Source organism: Thamnophis sirtalis, unplaced genomic scaffold (assembly GCF_051295495.1).
Source record: "Thamnophis sirtalis isolate CommonGarterSnake01/CBP01778 unplaced genomic scaffold, rThaSir2_p1.2 scaffold_4, whole genome shotgun sequence".
Lineage (NCBI taxonomy): Eukaryota > Metazoa > Chordata > Lepidosauria > Squamata > Natricidae > Thamnophis > Thamnophis sirtalis.
In genome coordinates this window covers 38,543,950-38,570,834 of record NW_028261384.1, presented here as the reverse complement: position 1 = coordinate 38,570,834, position 26,885 = coordinate 38,543,950, and the positions used below count along the sequence as shown (strand labels likewise).

At 37.3% G+C, this 26,885-nt stretch overlaps 1 long non-coding RNA gene across 1 annotated transcript; it reads right to left on the bottom strand.

Moving 5' to 3' along the window:
- Window positions 1-1,129: 1,129 nt before the first annotated feature.
- Window positions 1,130-10,689, bottom strand: LOC148045809 (uncharacterized). The gene is made up of 4 exons (XR_015696238.1): window positions 10,535-10,689; window positions 4,368-4,523; window positions 2,796-2,936; window positions 1,130-1,939 (listed from the first exon to the last, which is right to left on the bottom strand). It is a non-coding gene; the product is annotated as an uncharacterized LOC148045809 (long non-coding RNA).
- Window positions 10,690-26,885: the final 16,196 nt, after the last annotated feature.

The following is a 26,885-nucleotide window of genomic DNA, read 5'->3' as shown; positions in this document are numbered from 1 at the left end:
ACTGCAGTTACCATGTACGAAAACAGAATTCCATACCTTTTTTCCAACTGTTTTTCATCAGTTCCAAAACAAAAATCTATGGTTCCAACTGTTTATCCATCTTTAAAATATCCTGAATCAATGTGTTTCTTTGAATCAAAAAAAAATCTAGCTTTTTAACATGTTTACCAAATATGATAAAAAATTCCTACTTGTTCACATTTTCAATGTACTGTAAGTGCCTTACACAATTTTTCAGAAAAAAGTATCAAAGGTATATCAATTTTTTAAAAAATCATTTAAGATTATAATTGTATAAATTTCAATTCCTTCAACTACATATTTTCCTTCAACTACATACTTTCCCTTTGTTCCATTGTATAGCATTTTATCCTGCATTGTTTTTCTTGTTCCTCTTAATTTCAATATACATTTTAGCAATAATATATTCATTATTTGTATACAATTCTATTTAAAATTCAGTCCTACAATGTTCAGAACGATAAACTATTTTGTCTCCTTTAAATGTTTCTAATAACTATAAGTAAGAAAACCGTTGACAACTATATCCTTTTACCACAGATTATTCACTTGATTTTATTTTATATCCTCTTTGGCAAAATTATAATATCTTATTATAAATTAGCTATTTATGTTTGTCTACTTCTCAAAACCACTGAGATGGTTTTGGGTGTAATGTGGGGTTGAATCTATTTCATATTCTAAATGTGGTATATCTAAACATCATTATTTTTAAAATCCACATAAACCTTGACTTTATCACATCATAAATATCCATGCCACTCAAATCTCAGGTTGTTTTCTTACTAACTCAATAGCCTTCTGTTTCTCATAAGTATGTACTCTTCTACCCAAATCAAATGGCAAGCTGCAAAATACAGTTTCAATTCAGGTAGGCCCAATCATCTTCTTTCCTTTGAATCTTGTAATACCTTATATTTAACTCGTGGCTTTTTTGCCCTGTCAAATTTAGATATATCATTCTGCCACCGTTAAATGATCAGTTGTCAAAAGGTGTATTATCATATATCTGCAGGTTCTTTCATAAAAACAGGAAAAGATCAGCAATGTAGTATAAAACTGTAATCTGCATATAGAACACATTTGTCCACTTTTCCTATGTATGTGCTTTATTTTAGTAACATATTCTATAAATGAAACACAGTACAACTATATGAAAAATATACTGCATACTTGATTTCTCAAGGCTTTGAGAGATCAATACCTTAGTATTACTCACAAAAAACCTGATCTTTCTACCAAGATTTGTCCAGCAACCTGGGTTACGTCTATTCAAGGATTGGATAATTCTATAATTCTATTAGCAATACTATCTTTTTTTCATAAATTAACAATAGCTGATGTATGAGCTGATGTTTTTCTTATATTTTGAAAGCTTTCATGAATATTCAAATTAGATGGGTTTAATTTCAAAGCACATTCTATGAAATAAAAAACAATCTAACAATGATTAACATTAACCAAACATAATACATTGTACAAATTCATCTGCTAGATCTCTAATTCAGGCAGCAATTGTCATTGGTGCTGGCTTTTCTTACTGTTAAATACAGGAGACCCACTTTATTATAAAATAGGCAAAATAGTGATTCTATATTTTATTTCTTGGCTTTGGAAGAACAAGAGATTTCATTTTTAAATGAAAGCTGAAAATCTGAACATTAAGGCTTGGCAGGAGGGAAATGGATTTCCTTATCACTGCATATCCTCATGATTGCTTTTCTTTCAGCTTAATATGCTCCTAAAAGCGATCATTCCACTGGCTATCCACCAAAAGATGCAGGAGATCTCAAACAAGCTCACAGTCTATTCACAATAGCTCACAACCAAGTTCACAATCTATCACAGCAGCCACCTTTTTCATAGTTCAAAAGGGCCACAGCTAACAGCAGGCATGCAGCAAATCAGAGTCTGAGATCTAAAAGAGCAATCAGAAGACAGCAATTACTTGGCAGAATCTTCACATTAAGATAAAGAATCAAATATTAAAGAACAACAGTTCATTGAGATTAGAAACCTGGCAGCATAGAAGGGTACTTAGCTTGGTATTATAAGTAGTCCTCAATTTATAACTTAGTCACTTAGAGATTGTTCAAAGTTACGATGGAGTCCAAAAAAAAAAGATACTTACAATAAAGATTTGAAGTTCTGACCATCAATTGTCCTGCCACTTACCTAACTGCACTTTGGGCACTCAGCAATTGACCTGCTTTTGCAATTTCTTTGCAGTACCCTATAGTTATATAGAGTTGCTTTTTGCTGCATCTTGGTACATCTTGGCCCTTGTGGCTAACGTCCACAGATTTGCTTAATGTCAACTGCAACTATTATAAAATTGGGTCAATCACATAACTAATTTAACAACTGGCATGACTTGTTTCTGTAATTCCAGACTCAATTGTGGTTGTAAGTCAAGGACTACAATTATACTATCTGTACTTAATCTCCAGGGTATGGGGACAGCTGAACGGAAAATGGAAATGTTTTTAACCAATTGAATAATATAAAGCTAGTATGTTTTTTTTAAATACCACTGAAGAGCTATCAGTCTTGCAGTACAAATGTAATACTGGTGACAGCCTGTACATCTATAGGCATCATTATGCACATATAACCATGCATATATGCCAAGCTCATGTGGATGTCTTAGTTAAAGAAAGATATCACCAATTCTCTTTGCTGGTCACAGACTTTCAGAATTACAAGCAACTATTAAAGAGTGACATTGTTATATTTCTGGAATTCATCTATAAAGGAAAAAAATGATATATTACCTTTCTTCCTTCAAGTACTTGCCAAATGATTAAGGGTTGCCCTCAGTTTTGTGGTTAATATCTGAACATCTCCAGATGTAACATTAGTGGGAAATATTAAGTGCTGACATGCCCAAGTTAAGGCTGCAGTGAGTTATGTGTCTGTGAAGGAAACATGCATTTAGCAGCAATTATGATTAAGAAGAGAAAGGCACATATATTGCATATGATTTTATCTATTTCAAGGATATATGATCTCTCAATTGCCCATTATTTGTTGGGTTACATTACTAGTGCCACATTTTGCATTCCTCACAAATCCATGCTTTTTGTTATAAAGGATAACTCATAGGCCAGATTGTTTGTTTGCTTCCACTGATATGTTGCTCCAATCTACCAGGACTAGAAAAGACATATAATAACCTTGTCCTTGACTACCCTTTCTCAAAACCATTTGGAAGGAATATAAGGCTTCATAATTTATTTGGCTCTGAGGAAGACTATTGGCTAAATTTTCAGCTGATCCTTTTCAACTTGCCAAGCATCTACCTCTTCCTCGATTCTATTTGCATAGTATTTTAAGCTGACTGAATAAAAATGTTAGCAGCTGCATGTCCCCCCCCCCCACATGCTGTACGTTGTTCTTTTGTAAAATTTGTTAGGTTTTTTGTAATTTGTGTTTCATGAATCTATTTAGCTTATTTTGTGACATAGTACTTTATAATGTGTAAACCAAGAAAGTGGTTAAGAATGAAGTAACCAAGCTAACTTCCCTGCCATGGGAGATTAATATCTCATACAACAGAAATGCTGAGTTAGTTGAATTGGCCAAGTAATCATAAGTAATCATTTTTCATTTCAAACAGTTCTGAGTCTACAGCAAGCCTTTCTAATCAGTTATGTTGTATAAACTGGTAACTTAAAGATTTATTTTTCAGACTTTTGTGACAGAGATGAAGTTCTAGACATACTTTGTTCTCTCTTTGGTTACTTTACTTTTAATCCCTGGGCCCACTACTAAGGGGATATGTGGAAAGTGATAATAATGTAGAGGGAATAGGCCTGACCTCTCTATGATGGCAGTGACTCTAAATTAGTTTAAGTGTTCTCATGACATACTGACCCCAGTTACAATCTAGTTAAGCCCATGTTGCGAATTCTTTTATTTTAAGCAGGAAAAAGGGTCGCTAGAAAAATTATGCTAACCAAACATCTCCATTTAAATAGTGAAACCCAACATTTAAGCCACTTTCAACCCTCAGTATCCATGTACATAAGCAAGCTAGCAACAAAGATTTGGTTACATTGACTATCCCCATCTAAGTATCCTGGGGGAATTCTTCCTATATTACTACATTTAAAGGGGATGCAGAAAAAGGCAGGCTGAGTGTAAGCAGTCCCTAATTTATAAGTGGTACATATGATGAAGTCCTTCTCAAAGATAACTTAGCAGAGCAATTTTTCTACTTTAATTTATATTTTGTAAGCTTTTCTATGTGAGATATTTGTTCATGTCACTGATGGTGTGTGTGTGAAATATTTAGCTCATCTTATTTTGTTGTTATTGTGTTGTTACACTTTAGATTAACGTACCTATTTTGGTTGCATAAATAAAAATTGTGGTGCCAAAAAAAAGTGGGTTTTTGCCAAGTTTAGTGATGTGATCTTTGTCATATGGACTTCAGAGGAGTACAAGAATGGTACCATATTTCACATGTGTCATGTGGATCATGGCTGTCCAATCTTTATCTGCAGAAAGATAGAAATAAAGGCATATAAAATATTTGCCCCAGAAAGGGAATTACACATTCATGCCACTTTCTTGTACTGATATATTTTCTCTGTCAGAACAGAAATCAGTACAGCCTGCTTGGATGTTTTTCCCTCAAGTTCTAACACTGCCTATCTTTGACCTAACAAATGGAGAGTGAATAACACTGAATGAATCATTTATTTAAAGAATATTAGAAACACCATATATAACCATCTACTGTAATAGGATAGTTATGGAACAGGACTGGCATCAGGGAGTCATAATTTCAAATCTGTCCTTAGTCCCAGAGGCTCACTAGATAACTTTGGATCTCTCAGCTACTAAGAATATTTGGTAGTTTCTTGTGGAGGAAAAATGGATGAAAAGATCACTATGCACACAACACTGAATAAAATCTAACAGAATAAATTTCTCCAAAACAAAATATTTTTCTGTACTTTGAAAAATATATTTGAAAAAGATATTTATATATTGAGTATTCCATGCTCTTCACCAAAATAATCCACTGATCATATTTCTTCTTCTTCTTCTTCTTCTTCTTCTTCTTCTTCTTCTTCTTCTTCTTCTTCTTCTTCTTCTTCTTCTTCTTCTTCTTCTTCTTCTTCTCCTCCTCCTCCTCCTCCTCCTCCTCCTCCTCCTCCTCCTCCTCCTCCTCTCCCCCTCCTCCTTCCCCTCCCCCTTCCCCTTCCCCTACTCTGCCTCATCCAAAATTGCTTTCTGGGTTTGCTGAAATAAATCCAGATGTTCCATTAATTTTATATTATGTCATACCAGGATCTTGTGCATGGGGGAGTGGGGGGGGGCGTAATCCACAGGGAGTCAAAAGTCCAAATGACAGCCGCAACCATGCAATCAACTCCTCAGTCTTTTTTTATATCTGTGGCAAGGAGAACTGAAAAACCTGAAAAATTATGGTCACTTTTCTTGGTTCTAATAAAGGAAAAACATTTAAGCAACATTTTTGTATCTACCACTTAATTCAAGGCCAATAATATAGGTTCCCTATTTTTCATTTTCCCATTCGCCCCATAATTAATGCCAACCCTAAAGTTTACTTTTATCATATTGTTAATCTATGTTGCTCCCTCTTTCTTTCGTTAAAGAAAATATTGTTCTTTAGTTTTATATTAATCAAGCATTAAAATTAAAATAGCATAAAAGAATCACACAGTCCTGTACAACTAGATCTCAATAAGTGCCTTCTCAGAGCCTGGAAAAGTATATGGGGGTGGTTTCTTTCTTAACCTTGAGTAGTTAACTTCTGCTGTTTGGAACAAAGAGCTCTTTAATGTTTTCCCCCTTGCATGTTTGTTTAGTTCTGCCAGCATTTGCTCTTTCTCCCATTCCATACCCACTTCAAAGCTAGCTCTTTGTAATAATCTTTCCTTTTAGCAAGATTACCACTGTTCGTGCAACTCAGTATGCCTGTATTGTTTTGATTAGCATAGAAAGCGGCATCTTCTGTCACAACAGAAGAATTTGTGTTATAATCATGTCTTATTTCAGAGCTTGAATATAACAAAACAGCGAAACAAGGAAAATTGAAAGGGGAATGGATGGAAGATCCTATCTGACATAAACACAGACCTTACTTCAAATATATCTCCACATAAATGGGTAAGGTACCCCAAGTCAGCCCACCTATTCTGTAGATTCCTTCATCACTATCAGAAAACATTTTGCATTTAGGAAAGTTTTGTTAATTAGTTTTCCTTTTTCTCTTAATTTTTTTTAAAAACAAAATTTAAATGCAACAATATATTTGGTAAGATAAGAATCTTAGAAATCATGATGTCACATCCTATTTTGATCCTGCTCTATTAGACGCTGAGCTTGTCATTTAGAAAGGTCGGCAGTTTGTGGTTCGAATCCCTAGCGCTGCATAACAGAATGAGCTCCTGTTACTTATCGCAGTTTCTGCCAACCTAGCAGTTTGAAAGCATATAAAAATGCAAGCAGAAAAATAGGAACCACCTTTGGTGGGAAGGTAACCACGTTCCATGCACCTTTGGCGTTTAGTCATGCCAGCCACATGACTACGGAGATGTCTTTGGACAGTGCTGGATCTTCAGCTTTGAAACAGCACCATCAGGAAGGGGATTGGACTCCATTGTCTATATTTCCCTTTCCATCCCCATGGTTCTTTAGTGAAAATTATAACCCAAGAACATATAGATCTGTTAAAATTTTCCCATTCTCACTTTCCATATTGGGAATCCCTAAGTACCATGCAATAATGTCATCAAATAATTCAAGCAAATATTGGTGACATTGAGCTGAAGTTCAAGGAATCGTACCAAGAGTTTTGGTTACAGAAAGAAATTTCTGATCGCTATCCTGCACTATGGACAGTGGTTAAGAAGCCCCTTGTTGCATTTCCAACATCATATTTTGTGGAACGTCGCTTCAGTGTGGTCATCCAACTTCGCTCCAAGCAAAGAAATCAACTCCAGATTAATGAATGTGGTGATTTAAGACTCCTGCTAAGTGACGTAAAACCAGACATTGGGAAACTGGTATCACTTCATCAAGCCCATCCATCACATTAAGAATTTACTGAACAATGAAGAACATGACTCCCCCAGCCACTCCCACCAAGCCTTGCCCACCTAACCAGTCATAAAAAAAAATTGAATTCCACCACTGGATGGGGGGCACTGAGGATCAGTTTGTAGCACCAAGGGGGCGATGGACTGAAAAGGTTTGGGAACCACTGTATTAGAGGATGCCAAGGTGGCGTATTAGAAGAGCCAAGGTGGCGCAGTGGTTAAATGCAGCACTGCAGGCTACTGCTAGATCAGCAGTTCAGCGGTTCAAATCTCACCGGCTCAGGGTTGACTCAGCCTTCCATCCTTCCGAGGTGGGTAAAATGAGGACCCAGATTGTTGGGGGCAATATGCTGACTCTCTGTAAATCACTTAGAGAGGGCTGAAAGCCCTATGAAGCGGTATATAAGTCTACTGCTATTGCTATTGCTATAAATGTTAATACAAATTATTATCAGGGTATTCTCTCTTTTTCTTATTTATCTCATGTTTATGAACAAATAACACAGAATCAGTCATTTATACATCACTCATTAAGTGGTAATGCCCCACTGCTTTTGTTGTTTCATTTTTGTCTCATTGAAAAAAGTATTAAAGTTTTTTATGTAGTGATTGGGTCCACCCCAGGATAAATAGAGTCGGAGGGTATTCTTATCATCCCTATCCATTTCAGTCCTGGAAGTGTGTGTGTGTGTGTGTGTGTGTTTATGTGACCAGTGGGGAAGAGGTAGAGATGGAAAACTATAGAGACAGAGTCTAGAAAAACCTAATTTTCACACGGACTGTCTAGAAATTTATATCCTAATTAAGTCCTGGCTAACCTTTCTGTCCTCGCATGCCAAAAGTATATGTGTGCAAGTGATGGTGCACATGTGCCCACACCCATAATGCAATGCACATGCAACCTCCACATGTGTGCATGCACATATGACCCCCCCCATGCATGACCCCACCCGTTGTGCATGTATGCGTGATCCCCCATGACATTTTGGGTCTAGCAGGCCTCCCTGAAGCTTCCTGGAACCAAAAATGGAGCATGGGGGAGGCACACTGTATCCACCACACCCTGTTTTGGGCTTAGCAGGCCTGCCTGAAGCCTTCTGTGGCCAGAAATGGACATGAGGGGGAATGCCATCCCCACACCCCTTTTTGGGCCTAGAAGGCCTCATTGAAGCCTCCTGGGACCAAAAATGGGGCATAGGGAGCGCCTCCATGCTCCCTCACCCCTGTGCATGTGCACCCTGTTACAGGTGTTATGTCAGCTTTGTATGAAACTTTATTTCTCTCTAGCATTTATCTCCATTGTTCAGTGATGCATTTCCTTCATCTCTAGGATTTACCTCTATCTGCTCCACTGAGGCACTTCCTGTTCCTGTTGGATGTACATAGTTATATTCTCAATGGCTTGTATAGTGTTTTAACTGCATTCTTATTAAATTGCAAGGGCTGCAGAGACCCAAAAATCAGCTGGCTGGCGGGATGTGCATGTGCATCTGCAGTGGAGCTCAGCTGGAGCGACGGCTTGTGTGCCTTAGAGAAGCCTCCATGTGCCACTTGTATCACACGTGCCATAGGTTCACCATCACGATCTTGTTACAGTTACAAAAGGAAAAGATTGATGAACTATGGCTTATTGGTTCTCCCAATTTTCTTTTTCATCCAATAAAATATACTGTGTGAGCAGAGCCACACTGTGTGATCATTACATTAAACTTTAAATATTAATACAACATTTATTCATTTTTGCCTGGATTTATCATCACATAGGCATTCTCTCATCTACTGGAATGCAGTACCAGAGTTCCATTCAAAGACTAGAGTGATTCAGACTATGATCAAGTTGTGTGTTCTTGGTTTACACTAAATCTTTACGATGTGCAGGATTTGCAAAGATGATTGAGTGACTACATTGCTGATAAATGTCCTCTGTTTAACTATTCCATTGAATAACAGCATATTTTCTTCCAAGCCAGCTTGATCCATTTTTGAAGGAGTTAGGTTTATCATAAATATGCTTAATTCATGCTAAGAGCATTGATTCTTATTACTGATGTGTTTCTAGATATATATTTTTCTGGCTATATTCTATCAACCATCGACATACAGTTGTGAAAGTGAACAGTAGATACATTTTAACACTGCAGAAAAGTAATGTTCAATTACTGCAAAATCTGAAGTAGAAGAAAAATAATAGATGAGTTCAACATAGAGACTGAAACCAAATAAGGCCTTTTTGGGATCTGGTGAAGAAGAATTGCAGAATTGTCTAGTTCAATCTATTTCCTTTCAGACCGTCAAGGACTCACTACTTCATAAAAATGTGCTGTCTAGCGATATCATGGATATTTGCATGTATAGTTAAGTGTGATTAAGAGTCAGTAGCAACTGACTGAAGCTTAAACCTGTCAAAAAGATTATCATGGATACTTAATATGTATCTCTTGGGTATTCAAGAAAACGTACGCTAGGATTTTTTTAAGAATAGCCAGATTGTGCTTCAATGAGACCCTATTTTGAACACTCCATAAGGAGCAAAGTTTAACAATCATAAGCAATCCATACTTCTGAAATCCCTATTGCTTCTGAAAATTAACATTTCTTTCTTAGTAGAAGATATGTAAGGTATGTTTTTGGCATACTAGTGACCTTCAGGCTGCCATTTTCTGAAGTTGTGATTGCGAACCAGGCAGAATCCATGATAGGAAAGTCTTATAGAACCTGTGAAATAAGAAGTTTTAAACATATTGATAACATGGTTTTATTATAATGAAACTGTCATTGAACAATTCTGACTTTTAGAAACCAAATCAAATAAACACTGAAATGAAAAACATAAACACTGAACTGAGTGAGTTGATAATTCATAATTTCCAATTTGGACCTTTTCTTTGACAAAACTGACCGGTGCTCTGGCAATCATTCAGGAGAATTTTTTTATATAAAAGGCTTCTTTGGAAAACACACTTGACACTATTGTTAATTTTAATTCTAATATGCTCAACTTTTTATTAGCTTGATTTAAAAAAAACTTTCTTATTTTACCATACTAAAAACAGGAACAAAAGAGTGACTGGAAATTGATGATACATTCTTAAGCAGTGTGGCTTGATTTTGCCATTCTGTATACCTGCAAATGTACTACATTTCTAGATATTTAATTTTGTAATTTATGGCAGAAATTCAAAAATAATTTCAGCTGCCATTCTGCCACATGTATTTCTTTGACTTATTCAAATATTACTCTTCCCCAGTGAAATCACAGTTCATCTATCTGTCTCTGTGACCATCTGTCCTGGAGGAAGAATCTCAGAGTAGCATATAAAGAACAGAGGCTCCTTGAAGTCCTATAAAAGTATCTGAAAGCCATGGTTTCTCTCATTCTTATCCAATCAGAGAAAGACAAATACGTAGAAAAAGCGAAAAAAAGACCATTTACTTACTGTAACAGCAGGAAATCAAGCAAAGAAAATAAACAGGACATGAATTCTTGAGCATTTTACCTGCTAGTCAGACAGTTTTTTTTCCTCCTATAGTTTCAAATATGTGGGCATTTGTGCAGTGGTAAAAATGGCAAAGAGGAGGCAGAGGAACTGAACGCATGTGAGATCGGTGGAACTCCCACTGCTAAAAATGCAGCTGTACAAACATAGCCCCAGCTTTGTTAAAATAGGACGGGCAAGAGAAGCAGAAGCTGTTGAGCTGAGCTGACCTATTAAAGCCCTCACAAAGACTGTACCTGAGCAGATGCCAGCAACTACGTGCAAATGCTTTAAAATCAGCCAATAAGCATACATTTCCTCCCTTAACTTTTTTTTTTAAGAAAGGAACAGAAAGAGTGAGGTGGAAATGGAAAGAGGAAGGGAACGTCAATGTTAGCTAGACAATTTCTAAAGTTAATATATATCAGTGCTCGAAATGCCTCAGTGAAAATCATTTGACTACTTGCCAGAGCAATTGGAGGAAAGGAGGGGAGAGAAAAGGAGTAACTACAATAACTCAGGAAGTCTCTTAGTGAGGTGTAAAGGTTATACAATAAATTAAATAGTTAGGGGGAGAGTGTAGAATAGCTTTCAAAGATGGTACTTGGAAAGATTCAGCTATATTAGGCAAAACAGGTGAGCTTCAGGGTTGGGTTGAAAGGGCAGGAGTACAAATAATTTCATTTCTAAATTCACAACCACATACTACAAATCAAGGGCCCCATCCACTTGTTCCTATAGGCATCATTATGCCTTTCCTTCTTGCTTCTTCTCTGAATCAATTGAGCAAACAAGTAAACGCAGATACTGCACTGGTTTTGTTGTCCCCTCAACAAAAAAACTATTTTTCCTATCTCATTCTCACTGACACTTTTGCGTTTTCTTTGATGGTGCGAGAATAATGTTACCATTTCTCTGTTTCATATTTCTCGGCTTCCCTGGCTTCTTCTGAGTCCAGATCCTAAGCAGGGGAAATGATAGAAATACCCTATTTATATCAGTTGAACATTGAGAAGTCATATAAACTGCAGTCCACCAATCTGAAGGGAGATAGATTAGAAGCCAGTTACCAATAAATCTCAATCGCCTCATCATTCATGGGAATTTTGAGACCAATTTTATCCTTTTTCGATAGATAAATAAATAAATTTTGACACACAACCAGCGAATAAAAAAATGGAAGGTAGTCATTGGAACAGCTATTTGGATATGTTCTGGCTGCTGTGTAGATATGATCTTCTACCATGAGGTAGTGATCTGTATTACATGCAAGGGATGCATGAACATCCTCTGAACATTAGCTATTTATGGAATTACAGAGCTGCCACCAGAATACCCTCTTAAAAGATCTTTCCCAGTTCCCTTCCCTCCCCCCATCTCTTTTCTAAACATTTCTGAACTGTATATGACCTCTTTTAAACTTAGTCCCAGAACCTCTAAATGCATAGTGGAGTTACAGCTTAGAAAGCAGAGGAATACATTAGAAAACAAAAGAAGCTCAAATAATGGCACATGCTACTTACCCAGTTTAAAATTAAAATCAAGTGACCCAGAGCAACTAAAACAAAACACATGGATTGGGGTAGGAAAATATAGAGTAAAACATGTCATTCTTAGTACTTTCACTCTTTCTTACACTCTACAACAAGCCTTTTAAATACTTGATGGTAATTTTCCACATGTATTTATGATACTAAGAACAAAGTGAGTAACATTACTACTGCAAATGATCACAATTATGAATTACAGAAAAATATTAATCTCCCTCAGACCCAGTTACTGCTAAAGCCAAAAGAGAAGAGATTTAAAGATATGTTCTGAGAAATATTGTGTCAAACGAAGGCAGATCTGGCATCTGTCTGCAGAAGTAGGGTCACTTGTAGTAATTCAGTAAAAGATAGAAGTTACGAAAGAACTGAGTACTAATAAAATTCAATCCTCGATAGAGATGAACATAGAACAAGGTTACCCTAGGCATACAAAATCTATTTTTCAGAATCAGATCGAAGATACAGGCTACAAAGATACAGGATATATCACAATAGAATGTGTTGTTGCTTCTATAGAACTGTTCAAAGTCTTTGATAAATTATTATCATCAAATACCCTGATTAGATATTTTAATTAGGTCATATTTTCTACATTCCTCAAATCTGGGAAGGACTTGTAATAAATAAACTATTTCACAAACAATACAGTAAATGACATGGTGACTGGGAATCTTTGGAGTTAAAATTCAACATATTTAGAGACATCAGGTTAGGGAAGATAGTCAGAATGAAATCTAGTTTGGACTAGGTATTCTATGATAATCCCAGCAGCATTTTGTAACACTGTTTAAAATATTCTATATCAATGATGGCTAACCTTTTGTTGTTGTGTGCCAAAAATGCATGCCAGCACCCATAATGCAAAGTGTGCCCCCCCATGCTCATACATGCACAAACCCCTGTTGGAAGAAATGACCTTTGGGTTTGGCTCCAATTGGGAAAAAGACATTGGAGGCATGGAGGCTGCTTAGAAAGATGGTTTAATGGTGGACAGGACCACATGGCTTGAGGTCCTGTGGAAAAAGGTGATCACATGCTTCCAGGTGTTGGATGAAGAAGAAGAAGGGTCAAGGGAGGGGCTTGCAGGGCTTTTTATGATCTGTTTAGCTCCACCTATCTGCCTCCTGCTCCTGTGCAAGATTGGTTGTCAGACTCATATGGGACCATGCAGGGACAACTCTCTAGGCTGAGTCCAGGTTTAGTTGAATTCTCAGATACCATGTGGTCAGCTGGGTGAAGGGCTTATACTAGCATGCCTTGATTCCATCACCCTGGAGTTGATGGGTTGAGGTCTTTGACAAAAGTGGGGGAGGCAGGAAGCTTCAGGAAGTTTCTCTTTAAAACTTTTCTCCTTTTTCACATCCAGGGAAACATAATATTCTGCCTTTTCAATATTTCCTAGGATATTTCATTTTTCTAGGAGGGGGTGGGTTTTAACTTCCTACACCCCCACGCATGCCGCAATGCTAGCCTCCAAACTGAGTTTAGTATTTCCTCCAGGGGGGCAAGGGGAGGCCATTTTCACCCTCCCCAGACTCCAGGAGAGTCTCTGGAGCCTGGTGAAGGCGGAAAATGGGACCAATGGGCCTACTGGAAGTTCATATGTGTTGGGGCCCATTCCAGTCCCCCAGAAACCCGAAACAGATTGTTTCCGAACTTCCGATAGGTCCATTAGGCCTGTTTTTCATCTCCCCCAGGTTTCAGAGGCTTTCCTGAAACCTTTGGAGGACAAAAACAGCATCCGCTGGCCTCTGAAAGGCTGGAGCTGATGGTTCGCAGGCCACCAGAGATGGTTTCACGTGCAACCTGTGGCATGCACACCAGATTCACCATTATGGTTCTATACCAACTCAATTTAAGGTTCAATCAAAACTTTTATATCAATTTTTATTTAGGCTCTAATCTGCAGGCAATTTTCCATAAAATGTTCCCCCTTTTATTCAATATTGTGATACTGGAGTTATTTTTAAAAAGTTGTTATGGTACAAAAATGTGTCAATATCTAAAGGTTTTATATGTAACAATTCAAATTATTGTTTCATTTATTTGAATTGTATTAGTTTGGTTTAGTTAAATATTGAATTAACTCTTTCAGTTGAAATAAAATATAGTAACAACTGTATTTTACAATGTAAAGAGTCATCTTTCTTCGGGTTTGCTATTCCTATGCTCTTTCCACAAATATGCTCTTCCTACAAATACTGCTTTTCTTAATCAATGAAGAAAAGTCAGGAAGCAATCATGTTTACAGAAATCATGAAGAACTTATTGAAGTGCTATAAAACAACATGTAGTGAGGTGATTGTGTTAAAAATGTATTAACTTTTCCTCCCCAAGGGTCAAGTTTCATAAAATGAGCAATGTTTTTCTTGAGGAACCTTAGCCTACTATAAGTGTTTGAAGTTCTGCCTGCGACCCATGTCATGTCTGCACTGTTAATCTCCTGTCTACTTTGATGTTTCCCTATGGTTAGGCTTGGACTACCTGAGAGTATTGGAAATTCTGATGAAAAGATGACAATTTAAACAATACTTTTTCTTGGTAATAGCGTTTGACTCTTACAGTATTGTGCAATCTAACAATTAAGGCTACTGGGACAACAATAGCATCTGTATGCATACGAATGTAAAACATTTGTGGATATATGCATGCATGCATGAATCAATAACTGTTATATATTCAGTTCATACAGAACAGCCTTCCCCAAGTGAATACTTTCTGGATATGTTGAACCTATATTCTTCAAACAGTATGAACAGGATATCTATCTTTCTCTGATGTCCAATGAATAATATAATTATATATATATATATATATATATATATATATATATATATATATATATATATATATATATATATATATATATATATATATATATATATATATATATATATATATATATATATATATATATATATATATATTAGATTTTTAGCACAAATTAACACAAATAGATTAGCACAAATAAAACACACACACACACATATATATATATAACTATAACTAAACTATATAGTTATAGTTATAGTTATAGTTATAGTTATAGTTATAGTTATAGTTATAGTTATAGTTATAGTTATAGTTATAGTTATAGTTATAGTTATAGTTATAGTTATAGTTATAGTTATAGTTATAGTTATAGTTATAGTTATAGTTATAGTTATAGTTATAGTTATAGTTATAGTTATAGTTATTCGGGTTTTTTCCCCCGTAAAATTGGAGGTGTCTTGGCGACGTTTCGACGAAGTCTCATTCGTCATCTTCATGCTTCGTGCTTCCAGGAGCAATGTGAGATCTCAGCTGTTTCTTCCTTTTAACTGTCAGTGGGGTTTGAGCTGATTGGATGGGGGCTTGGCTGTGTTCTGATTGGGTGGAAGTGTGTTCTGATTGGTTGGGGGGTTGTGTTTCATGTAAGGATAGGAGGGGTTTAAAGAGGCTAATGGTGCATTTGCAGTCTGGCTTCTGGTCCTTGGTCGTGCCTCCTCATCAGTGTGGGTTTTTATCTGCTTTCTTTGTGAATGTTGGGTGGTGACATCCTGTGTGGCTCTTGTGAGTGTGGGCCTGGTGTCATTCATCATGTTAGGGACTCGTTTATCAATAAGGGCAGGCTTCCAAATGGCTGGCAGCTGGGAGGTATCATCATGCTGTGTGGGCATTTTTCTATCTCGATGGCTTCTCTGATTATTCTGTTGTTAAAATGTTCAGCCTTGGTGATAGTTCTGATCTTTTTAAAATCAATTTTATGTCCTGTGGCTTTAAGGTGTTGGACCAGGGAAGACGTTGGTTCCTCTTTTCTGATTGCGTTTTCGTGTTTTTCAATGCGTGCACTTATTCTTCTGTTGGTTTGTCCGATGTATGTGGTGGTGCAGGTGGTGCATGGGATTTCATATACTCCTTGATTTTCTAACTCATTTTTGTCTTTGGGGTTTCTTAGGATGGTGGATATTTTTCGGTTTACGCAGAATGCTGTCTTAATGTTGTGCTTGTGGAGGATTTTGCTGATTCTGTCTATGGTGCCTTTTATGCATGGGAGGAAGGCTTTTCCATTTTCTTGTCTGTCCTGGATTTTGGTGGGAGTTTCTTTTTGGATTAGGTTGGTGATCCTATTTCTTTGGAATCCATTGGATGTCAGTACGTTAATGAGAGTGTGTAGTTCGGTTTTTAGGTGTTGTTCATCAGCTAAGCGTTTTGTTCTGGAGATGAGTGTCTTGGTTACGGAGTTGATCTGGGCTGGGTGGTGGTGTGAGATAGCGGTTAGTGCATGCTTTCTTCTGGTAGATGGTGTGTCCTAGGAGCCATTAGATTTCCTGTAGACTAAGACATCCAGGAAGGGAAGTTGGTTGTTTACTTCTTTTTCCATGGTGAACTGTATTTTGGGGAGGAAACCCGCCATCTGACTAGGATCTATGAAAAATGTGAAGTCCAAAGAGCTTCCATTTTACGTGACCTCACATTCCTACGCAACTGCCGAGATCAAAACTTAATCCCCACCCACGAATGTTGTTTTACATGGAGGCCAGGAAAGTAATTAAACCCACACTTGTGAATGGTGTATTTGGGAGCTACTTGTGGCAGCTGATTGGGATAATGTGTGTTAGAGAGCATATTTATTTAGTTAGTTATTATTTATTTATTTATTTATTTATTTATTAGCAAACATATTTTAATTCCTGACCAGAGTTGAATTGGTTAAATAGCAGTCACATAAATAAACAACAAACAAACTAACAATGGTTCTTCAAGACTTCAGAAGATTAGCCTCCAACTTTGAGTAGATTATTTTAACCCTTTGACTAGCAGTTTCTTTATTTTAATTAGTTTAATGCCTTCTAAGCCTGCAAAGTCTATTTGAAAGCAAAACTGTTTTCAAAATAAGAGTTGAAACGTTAATTCCTCAGATACAGATCCAGTCAGACAAAGTTCACAAATCAAATTCCTTTACAGAATTTCACAAGGCATCATAGAAAAAAAAAACCTGACATAATGTAATGTACAATAATACAAAAAAGAGTTTAAGAGCAGTATGGAAATATTGACATGTCTGTTGTAATCTGGTGTCAGCCTCACATTAGATGCTCTAGTAAAGATATCGGAAGCATTGAAAAAATGTCCTTTAATTGGTTCCATATTATATCAGTTAGACTAAGGTTAAGGACATCTACATCACACAAGACAAGGCAAGAAATAATGGATGGAAACTAACCAAAGAGAGATGCGACCTAGAACTAGGAGAAATTTCCTAACTGTGAGAACAATTAACCAGTGGAATGGCTTGCCTTCAGAAGTTGTGAGTGTGCCATCAATGGAGGCTTTTAAGAAGAGATTGGCCAGCCACTTGCCTGGATTGGTGTAGGGTGTCCTGCCTGAGTTTGAGACTTCCAAGATCCCTTTCAACTCTGTTGTTTTTTTAAGGAGGTATATTGCTCTGGTACTAAGAATTTTGTAGGGGAAAATAGATTGATGGTGTCAAAATTAATATGAAATAAATTATAGCTTTTTCATAATGGAATTTTGCTGATTTAGCAAAAAAGCATGAATCAGCATTTATAATACTTTTAAATACGCAAATCATGCTTTTAAAGAACTATCTCTTTTCCCTCAAATGAAATATTATTTTAAACAATTTGTTTATAGCACAGATTCTAAACTCCCAGGGCTGTCAAACTCCTGCCTATGGGCCAGATGCGTTTTTATAGACATAAACTTTTTTCACCATCATACTTAGGCCTATCATTAAAATCATTTGTGTCAACTGCCAGTTTGTTCTAGTGCATGGGTGTCAAACTCGCATCATCATTACATCGTCACATGATGTATTCAGTCCTTTTTCCTTTTGCTAAACCAGGGGTGGGCGTGGCCATTATGTGACACATCTGGTCTATAGGCCATGAGTTTGACAGCACTTATATACTGGAAAAGGTGCTGGGCTAGAAATCAGGAGATTGTGAGTTCTAGCCTTGCCTTAGTCATGAAAGCTGGCTTTGGGCCCGTCCCTCTCTCTCTTAGCTTAACCTATCTCACATAATTGTTGTTGTAGGGAAAATAGGAGGAAGAAAGAATATTCGGTAAGTTCATCATCTTGAGTTATTTATAAAAATAATAACAGCGGCTAAGAACAAATGAATAAATATTTAAAATGTTTTAATTTTTTTTTTATAGAAAATGCCCTCTAAAATACAAACCCAGTATACCACCTTGGCCCGCCATACACCCTCTTTCAACCCCCTCCAACTTTCATTCTTCCTTCTCACACACCCCTCTACGCCTACTTCCCCTCCCCTTCTTTCTAACCTTAACCCTATCACTCCCTCTCCATTCCCTCCCTCCCTTCTCCTCCTCCTCTCTCTCACCCTCTCCACCCTCCTTCTTCTTTCACTCGACTCTTTCCTTCGGTATCTATTACCTTCCAGTATATTCGGTTTGTTCTATTTTCGCACTAACATTGATAAGCCACAGTATACAAATACAATCATGGAATTTAACACATATTGTATTTCCCCCCTCCCCCCTCCCCCTAAATCCCCACCTCTCTTCCCTCCCCCCGACTTCCCAAAGACCATACATGGTATAACTTTTGAACAATCACAGTCTAAAATATCTCTACATTGAACTCAGCTTCTTACTGTTACCCAAATTTTAAACAATTTAAATTATTACTGATACTAAGCATAAGCTATCTGGAGTTTCTTAGTCCCATATTTACTTTTTATGTAATCAATCCATTTTTTCCAGTCTCGTTTATATCTCTCGTTTGAATGTTCTTTGAGATATGCTGAGATTTTGGCCATTTCGGCTAAGTTCATAACTTTCAAAGTCCATTCTTGAATTGTAGGTAAATCTTTCTTCTTCTAATACTGCGCCACCAAGAGTCTTGCTGCCGTTATTAAATACAGAACCAAATTAGTCTCTGCTGCTGTAAAATCAATACATATACCCAGTAAAAACAACTGGGGGGTAAATTTTATCCTTCTTTTAAAGATGTTTTGCAGGATCCACCATATTTTTATCCAAAATGCCTTGACATTACGACATGTCGTAATGTTAAAATGTTTTAATTTTGTAAAACAAAATATGTATAAACTGACTTTCACATTCAAATATGTATGCATTTATATCATTCCTTAAAATTGCTGAAGAAACTGGTAACTAATGCTTAAAGATCTTTAGAGCACAGGTTCTAAACTCCCAGGGCTGTCAAACTCCTGCCTATGGGCCAGATGCGTTATGGCTGGCCACACTCATGCCCGATTTAGAGAAGGGGGGTAAAAGTCCTGATATGTCATGTGACATTGCTGTGACGATATCAGTTTGACATCCCTGCTCTAGATGGTAATGTATTATACACTTCAAAATTCTTCTTTTATGCACCAGAAGATCTGAAACAGGTGAAAGAAATTCTGAATATATAAAAGGGTAAAAAAAAACAAAAAACCAAGAAGACAATACATGATTTTAAAATCTGAAAAGACAGCTGCAGAAACATTTTAACCTGCTGAAACAGAATATATAGATATAATTTAAAGTGTATATATGCAAGACAAAATGAGCATATAATTTATTACTTCAGAGCCATTAGTTGTAGGGCTAACAATAATCAGAACTAAATAATTGCCCAGCAAATTTATTTCCAAGTTTGTAATCATTTTTCTCCTATAATGTCCAAAGCAACTATATTTCTAGAGGGGAAGGGGAAAGAAGAACAATATGGAATGAACAAATAGCTGTCCATATAGTTTTAGCACAGCAATTGCATGTGGAAATAAGAAAAGGTTACGGTAGGTTTGAAAGGTCACTATCAACGTGCTGAGTGACTAAAGAATCTGGGAATGTTCAGGACAGAATTGATCTCAGAAAACTAATTCAACTCTCAAATCAAAAATAAACAGATAAGTTTGAATATCAATTCTCTAATCCTTTGGGGTTCAGACTTTATGTTGCATTGCACCTTCTCCTTTTTGGCTTTCTTTATTTTGGATAAAGCTTTTGTACTGAGTCATTACATCATTCAACAGCCCTTTTATTTTCTTCCCACTGCCCACATGTGTTCCTGATGTTGCCTAGTTCACTATTCTCAAACATATGTACAGTAAAAGAATTGCTAAAGAATGAATCAGCAGTATGCTGAGACTCTTCATGAAGGGAATTGAAATATTTTGACTACAAGTCAAAGAATTTGATCAAAGAAAAAGTAATTCAAGAAATTAAAAACAGCAGAACTGCTCTACAGGTATTAATCAGTATAATCCAGAGAGAGTTACCAACATAAAATGTATGTATGTATGTACGTACGTACGTATGTAGGTACAGCTGTGTGAAAAAGTCCTGCACGGTTTACGGTTTACAGTTTATAACATTTTTTGGATCGGCCATTGATTTTATGATATTTTATGCTAACTGCTATGCAAATATTGTTATATTTAAATGAATACTGGTGGTTTTTAAGTAAAAAGCATAAGCTTTTTGCAATTTGGTGCTGTTTGGGTGGGGATTGTGAATTGCATGCTTACAATGACTATGAAAACAGATTAACTGATGCATACCCAGTGGCATATGTGTTGCAATTACAAAGGCCGATGCTAGTATTTTATTAACATTTTTATTGTTTGTAGCGCTGAAAAGGTAGCCAAACATGGTTACTAATATTAAATTGGTCAGCCCTTATTGCTTATCACCAGGCAGCATCGCTTCAGCATAGACTGTATAAGCCTTTGCATATGATCTTTGGTGACAATATGGTGCCAGGCTGCAATAATGGATACAATCCACTCCTGCTTGGTCTTCGGATGCTTCTTGCTTATTTTGTAACCAATCTTGGCTCACAAGTTCTCAATTGGGTTCAAATCCGGACTCTGAGCTGGCCAATCCAGGAGTTGAACACCATACTTCTTCATCCACTGCTGGATGGACTTGACGCGATGACAGGAGTGTTGTCATCCTGGAAGTAAAAGTCCTTCAATACAATACAATAGCAGAGTTGGAAGGGACCTTGAAGGTCTTCTAATCCAACCTCCTGCCTAGGCAGGAAACCCTATACCATTTCAGACAAATGACTATCCAACATCTTCTTAAAAACTTCCAGTGTTGGGGCATTCACAACTTCTGGAGGCAAGCTGTTCCACTGATTAATTGTTCTAGCTGTCAGGAAATTTCTCCTCAGTTTTAAGTTGCTTCTCTCCTTGATTAGTTTCCACCCATTGCTTCTTGTTCTACCCTCACGTGCTTTGGAGAATAGTTTGACTTCCTCTTCTTTGTGGCAACCCCTGAGATATTGGAACACTGCTATCATGTCTCTCCTAGTCCTTCTTTTCATTAAACTAGACATATCCAATTCCTGCAACCGTTCTTCTTATGCTTTAGTTTCCAGTGCCCTAATCATCTTTGTTGCTCTTCTCTGAACTCCTTCTAGAGTCTCCACATCTTTTATACATCATGGTGACCAAAACCGAATGCAGAATTCCAAGTGTGGCCTTACCAAGGCATTATAAAGTGGTATTAACACTTCACATGATCTTGATTCTATCCCTCTGTTTATGTAGCCTAGAACTGTGTTGGCTTTTTTGGCAGCTGTTGTACACTACTGGCTCATATTTAAATCCACTAGGACTCCAAGATCTCTCTCATGGTTACTACTATTGAGCAAGATACCAAGTATACTGTACCTGTGCATTTTGTTTTTCTTGCCTAAATGTAGAATCTTACTCTTTTCAACATTGAATTTCATTTTATTAGATAGTGCCCAATGTTCAAATTTGTCAAGATCCTTCTGTATCTTAAGCCTGTCTTCTGGAGTGTTGGCTATTCCTGCCAGCTTGGTGTCATCTGATGAGTTCCCCATTTATTCCCTCATCCAAATCATTGATGAAAATGTTGAAGAGTACTGAGCTTAAAACAGAGCCTTAGGGTACTCCACTGCATACTTTCCTCCATGTAGATGCAGTTCCATTGAGAATTACACATTGAGTGCAGTTGGTCAGCCAGTTAAGAATCCATCTGGTGGTGATGCTGTCCAACCCACATTCTTCTACTTTATCTAGTAGTAGGTTATGGTCTACCTTATCAAATGCCTTGGACTTACCAAAGTCCAAGTAAACTATTTCGACGGCATTCCTCTGATCCACTATTTTTGTCACTTTGTCAAAGAATGCAATAAGATTAGTCTGGCATGATCTGTTTTTGGCTTTTGGCTATTACATGTTGGCTTTTGGCTATTACTTTGTTTACTTTTAGGTGTCTGCTAATTCGTTGCTTGATTATCTTTTCCAGAATCTTTCCTGGTATTGAGGTCAGTCTGATAGGTCTATAGCTTCCTGGATCTATTTTTTCCCTTTTTTGAAGATGGGAACCACATCAGCTCTTTTCCAGTTCTCTCTTCCAGGATTTCTGAAAGATATAGTTTAGTGGTTCTGAGATCTCATCTGCCAGTTTCTTCAGAACTCTGGGGCGTAATCTGTCCAGTCCTGGTGATTTGAACTCGTCTAGGGTAGACAGGTGCTCACTTACCATTTTCTTCTGTATTTCAATTTGTGTTCCTAATCTGATTTTTATGGTGCTGTTTTTGATAGGTTGGACTGTTTTATCACTTTGTGTAAAGACACAGTCAAAAAGTGAGTTAAATAGTGCTGCTTTCTCCCTGTTGCTTGTCACTTTCTTGCTACTTTTTCCCAACAATGGACCAATTGGCTCCTTAAACTTTTTCTTGTTTTTAACATGTTGGAAGAAGCTTTTTTGTTATTTTTTACTTTTGTGGCAAGCCTTTCTTCATTGTGAGCCTTAGCTTTCCTTACTTCATCTTTACAGGCTCAGGCTATTTGCTGATATTCTGCCTTTGTTATGTCCTCCTCTTTCCACTTTTTATACTTAACTTTTTTGTTTTTCAATTTGTCAGAGAGTTCTTTATGCAGCCATGCTGGTTTCTTTTGGGAGCTGTTATTTTTCTTCTTCATTGGTATTGTACTAGACTGGGCTTTTGTAATCTAATTTTTCAAAATTTCCCAAGCTTCTTGAGTTGTTTTCCCCTTGAGGATTCTCATCCATGGAATTCTTCCCAAGCTCTCTCTAAGTTTATTGAAATTACCTCTCTTAAAATCCAAGACTCTAGTATGACTTTGTTCTACTACTTGTGTTTGCATATGTTGAATTCCAATATTGAATGGTCACTTGCCCCCAGGGTTCCTGTGGCTTCAACACCTTCTATAATTTCCTCTATGTTAGAATTAAGTCTAATATGGCCGATCCCCCTGTTCCCTTTTCTACTTTTTGGGAAACAAAGTTGTCTGCTAGGTTTGTTAGGAACCTGTTGGATCTTCCACTTGGTGCAGAATTTTTTTCCCAGTTGATGTTGCGGTAGTTAAAATCCCCCATTACTATTGTGGTGTGCTTCCTACATATCTTAGTAAGCTGACTAGCAAAATGTTCAGCTACTTCCTCTGCTTGGTTGGGTGGCCTGTAGTATATACCTATGGCAATGTCATACCCCCCCTTTAATATTGAGCCAAATGCATTCAAGAAGTTCATATCATTGTTGTGCTCTATTTCTGTAGATATGTTGTTATTTCTTATATATAGTGCAACTCCACCTCCTCTTTTATTTGGTCTATTTTTTTTTAATAATTTAAATCCTTCTAGCTGTATGTTCTATTTGTGGGTTTCATCCCACCAAGTTTCTGTAATGGCAACAATATCGTATCTGCCCTCATTTACTTGAATTGCTAATTCACCCTGTTTATTCTTCATACTCTGTGCATTGGTATATAGACATTTGAGTCCATTTTGATTGACCCTGTGTTTACTGTCTACATAACCTGTGTTATGCATGACTGCCCCTATTTTCTTGTCATTTTTATGATTCATGCACATGGTATGGCACTCACTATTAAATGCTTGGTTTTGCTTGACAGCAGGAGTCATAATCTTACCTGCACAAACATCTCTGTTACATGCACTGATAACCCCATGAGAATTAGATTGCTGGGGACAGAAATGTTCTGTATCAATTAATTCACTGTTCCTGCTGTTCAGTTTAAATGTTTATCCAGAAAATCTGTGAATTTAATGCCAAGTAACTCAGTCCCTTTCTTAGATGGGTGAAAGCCATCTCTTTTGTACAGTTTTCATTGGACCAGCTGTAGGCATCATGACTAATAAAACCAAAGCCTTCCCTTTTACACCATTCTTTTAGCCACACATTAAACTCTACTACACTCTTCCCTTTTTGTTCCTTATATACTGGTAAAACCTCTGAAAAGATAAGCCTGTAACCTACATTACTAAGTTCATATCCCTAGTTCTGGAAATAATTCTTCTCAGAGAGATTACATCTTTTTGGGACGGATCATTTGTGCCAAGATGTATAATAGCATCAACGTCACAATTCTTACTTGCATTCTTGACTATCTTAAGAATACGCCTCTTGTCTCTGCTGGCAGTACCACCTGGCAGACACCTGATCTCTTTTAAAACCTCCATATCCTTTCCTAAATTTACATCCCTTATGATTGAATCACCAACCAGAAGGTGTCTTCTCTTTTTACATACCTTGATCTTCTTGTGTGACTGATGTGTGATACCTGGGTCCCCATTTCACCTTTCCAAAGAAAGTTCTTCATTTTGGACCATGATCCCCTGCTTATTTGAGTCATCATTATCACAACTACCTTCACCTGTCTCTTTAGTGTGCCCATTAATGTCAGCAAGGGTGCTGTATCTGTTATGCTGGGTCAAGCAAAAGCTTTGTGGTTATGGTTCACAGCTGTCACCCTGCCAGATCCCACGGTTGTCCAGACTATTCTTCTCCTGCAGGATCTTTGAGGTAGAGGGGCTGAAAGCGTGGCATCTCCATAGTGTGGAATGGCCGAATTGGGCACCTAATTTCTGCCTGGACAGCACAGATTAGAGAGTCTAGATAGGTAATCTGTCTATGTACACTAGTAATTTGTTTACAAAGGGGACAGTATCCAAATTTGAAAAGACTACTGCGAAAGACAGGTGCAAAACAGCTATTACATTGAACTAAGCCGGTCATTTTGAAATAAAATAAAATCACAATCTCAAGCGCACTAATCCAGAACGTATTATTGCTATTTTGGTTTATAGATATATGATTCGTGCCATCCTAATGATGCAAGGCCTACTACCTAGTCCTCTTTGTCTCTCTGACTCCCCCCTTGTAGCCAGCAGCTCCAATCACCAGCCTCAGGAAAGTTAAAATTCCCTACAGGTTGCTGAGCTGAAGGAAACATGGTCTTTTCCAGGACTTCAGCATACTGCTTGAAATTCATGATTCCTTGCAAGATTTGTATCTGATCAATACCAGAAGCAGCGATACAGCTCCAGATCATCACGTGCAATGGATGCTTCACAGATAGATTCAGGCAGTACGGCCTAAATTCTTCAGCTGGAAATCTTCTGTCATAATTATTGCACTGATTCTGTCAAGTAGAAATTGCTCTCGTCACTGAAGATGACCTTGGTCCACTGTTTGTTGGTCCACTTGGCATACTTCTTGGCCCACACATGTCAATGAGAGCAGTGAGCATCTGTGAGCAAAGGTTTATTTCAAGCCCTGCAGCCTTTGTGCCCTCTGGCAAGCAGTCTGTGATGCACTGTGCTTGTGCACACAATTATAGCATGTTTCACCCCAAATTCTTGTAATCTGAGGTGAGGTGAGCTTCCTGTCAGCCATCGAAATGTGTTTCAAAGCCCAATCTTGCTGTTTTGTCAACTTTCTTGGTATTCCAGAAAGGATCCTGTTATCAAACCAGTTATTTGGTATTTTTCAACCACTCTGCTCACTCTCTTAGCTATTTCTGTACAGGAGTAACCTGCTTCATGAAGCACAATTATGTGATGCCACTGCTTAGTACTGGTGAAAGCAAACACTTTCATCCTTGCCCACAGCCAGAGCTAAATTAAATTTCTCTATGCTTTTCATACCTATTTATAGTCAGAGAATATGACAACATTGATTGGTTCATAGATTTAGCCTCTGAGCATTTTGATTGTTCAGCCAAAGCTCGCTGCTGATTGGCTACTTTCTATCCTAACATTCTCAAAAATTCAAGTTGTGTTTGTTTTAGCACATAAACTCACTCAAAACCTTAAAAATACTTTAGTTATATTAATAAAAATTATGCATCTCAATCTGACTACAGAAATTTTCATCAAAGTACTAATTTTGCGTAGTTTCTATGAGTGAAAAGTTGATTAAACATGTGAAAACAGCTTAAAATTGAAAACGTGCAGGACTTTTTCACACAGCTGTATGTATGTATGTATGTATGTATGTATGTATGTATGTATGTATGTATGTAGCAATAGCAATAGCAGTTAGACTTATATACCGCTTCATAGGGCTTTCAGCCCTCTCTAAGCGGTTTACAGAGTCAGCATATTGCCCCCAACAACAATCCGGGTCCTCATGTACTGTATGTATAATGAGTGAATTCTCACATAACTATCTCACATATATATAACTAACTATCTCACATATATATAACTAACACATAACTAACTCACATATATATAAGAGCCGAGGTGGCGCAGTGGTTAAATGCAGCACTGCAGTTCAGCAGTTTGGCTGTTCAAATCCCACCAGGCTCAAGGTTGACTCAGCCTTCCATCCTTCCGAGGTGGGTAAAATGAGGACCCAGATTGTTGTTGGGGGCAATATGCTGACTCTGTAAACCGCTTAGAGAGGGCTGAAAGCCCTATGAAGCGGTATATAAGCCTAACTATTGCTATTGCTATCTGCACAAAAATTG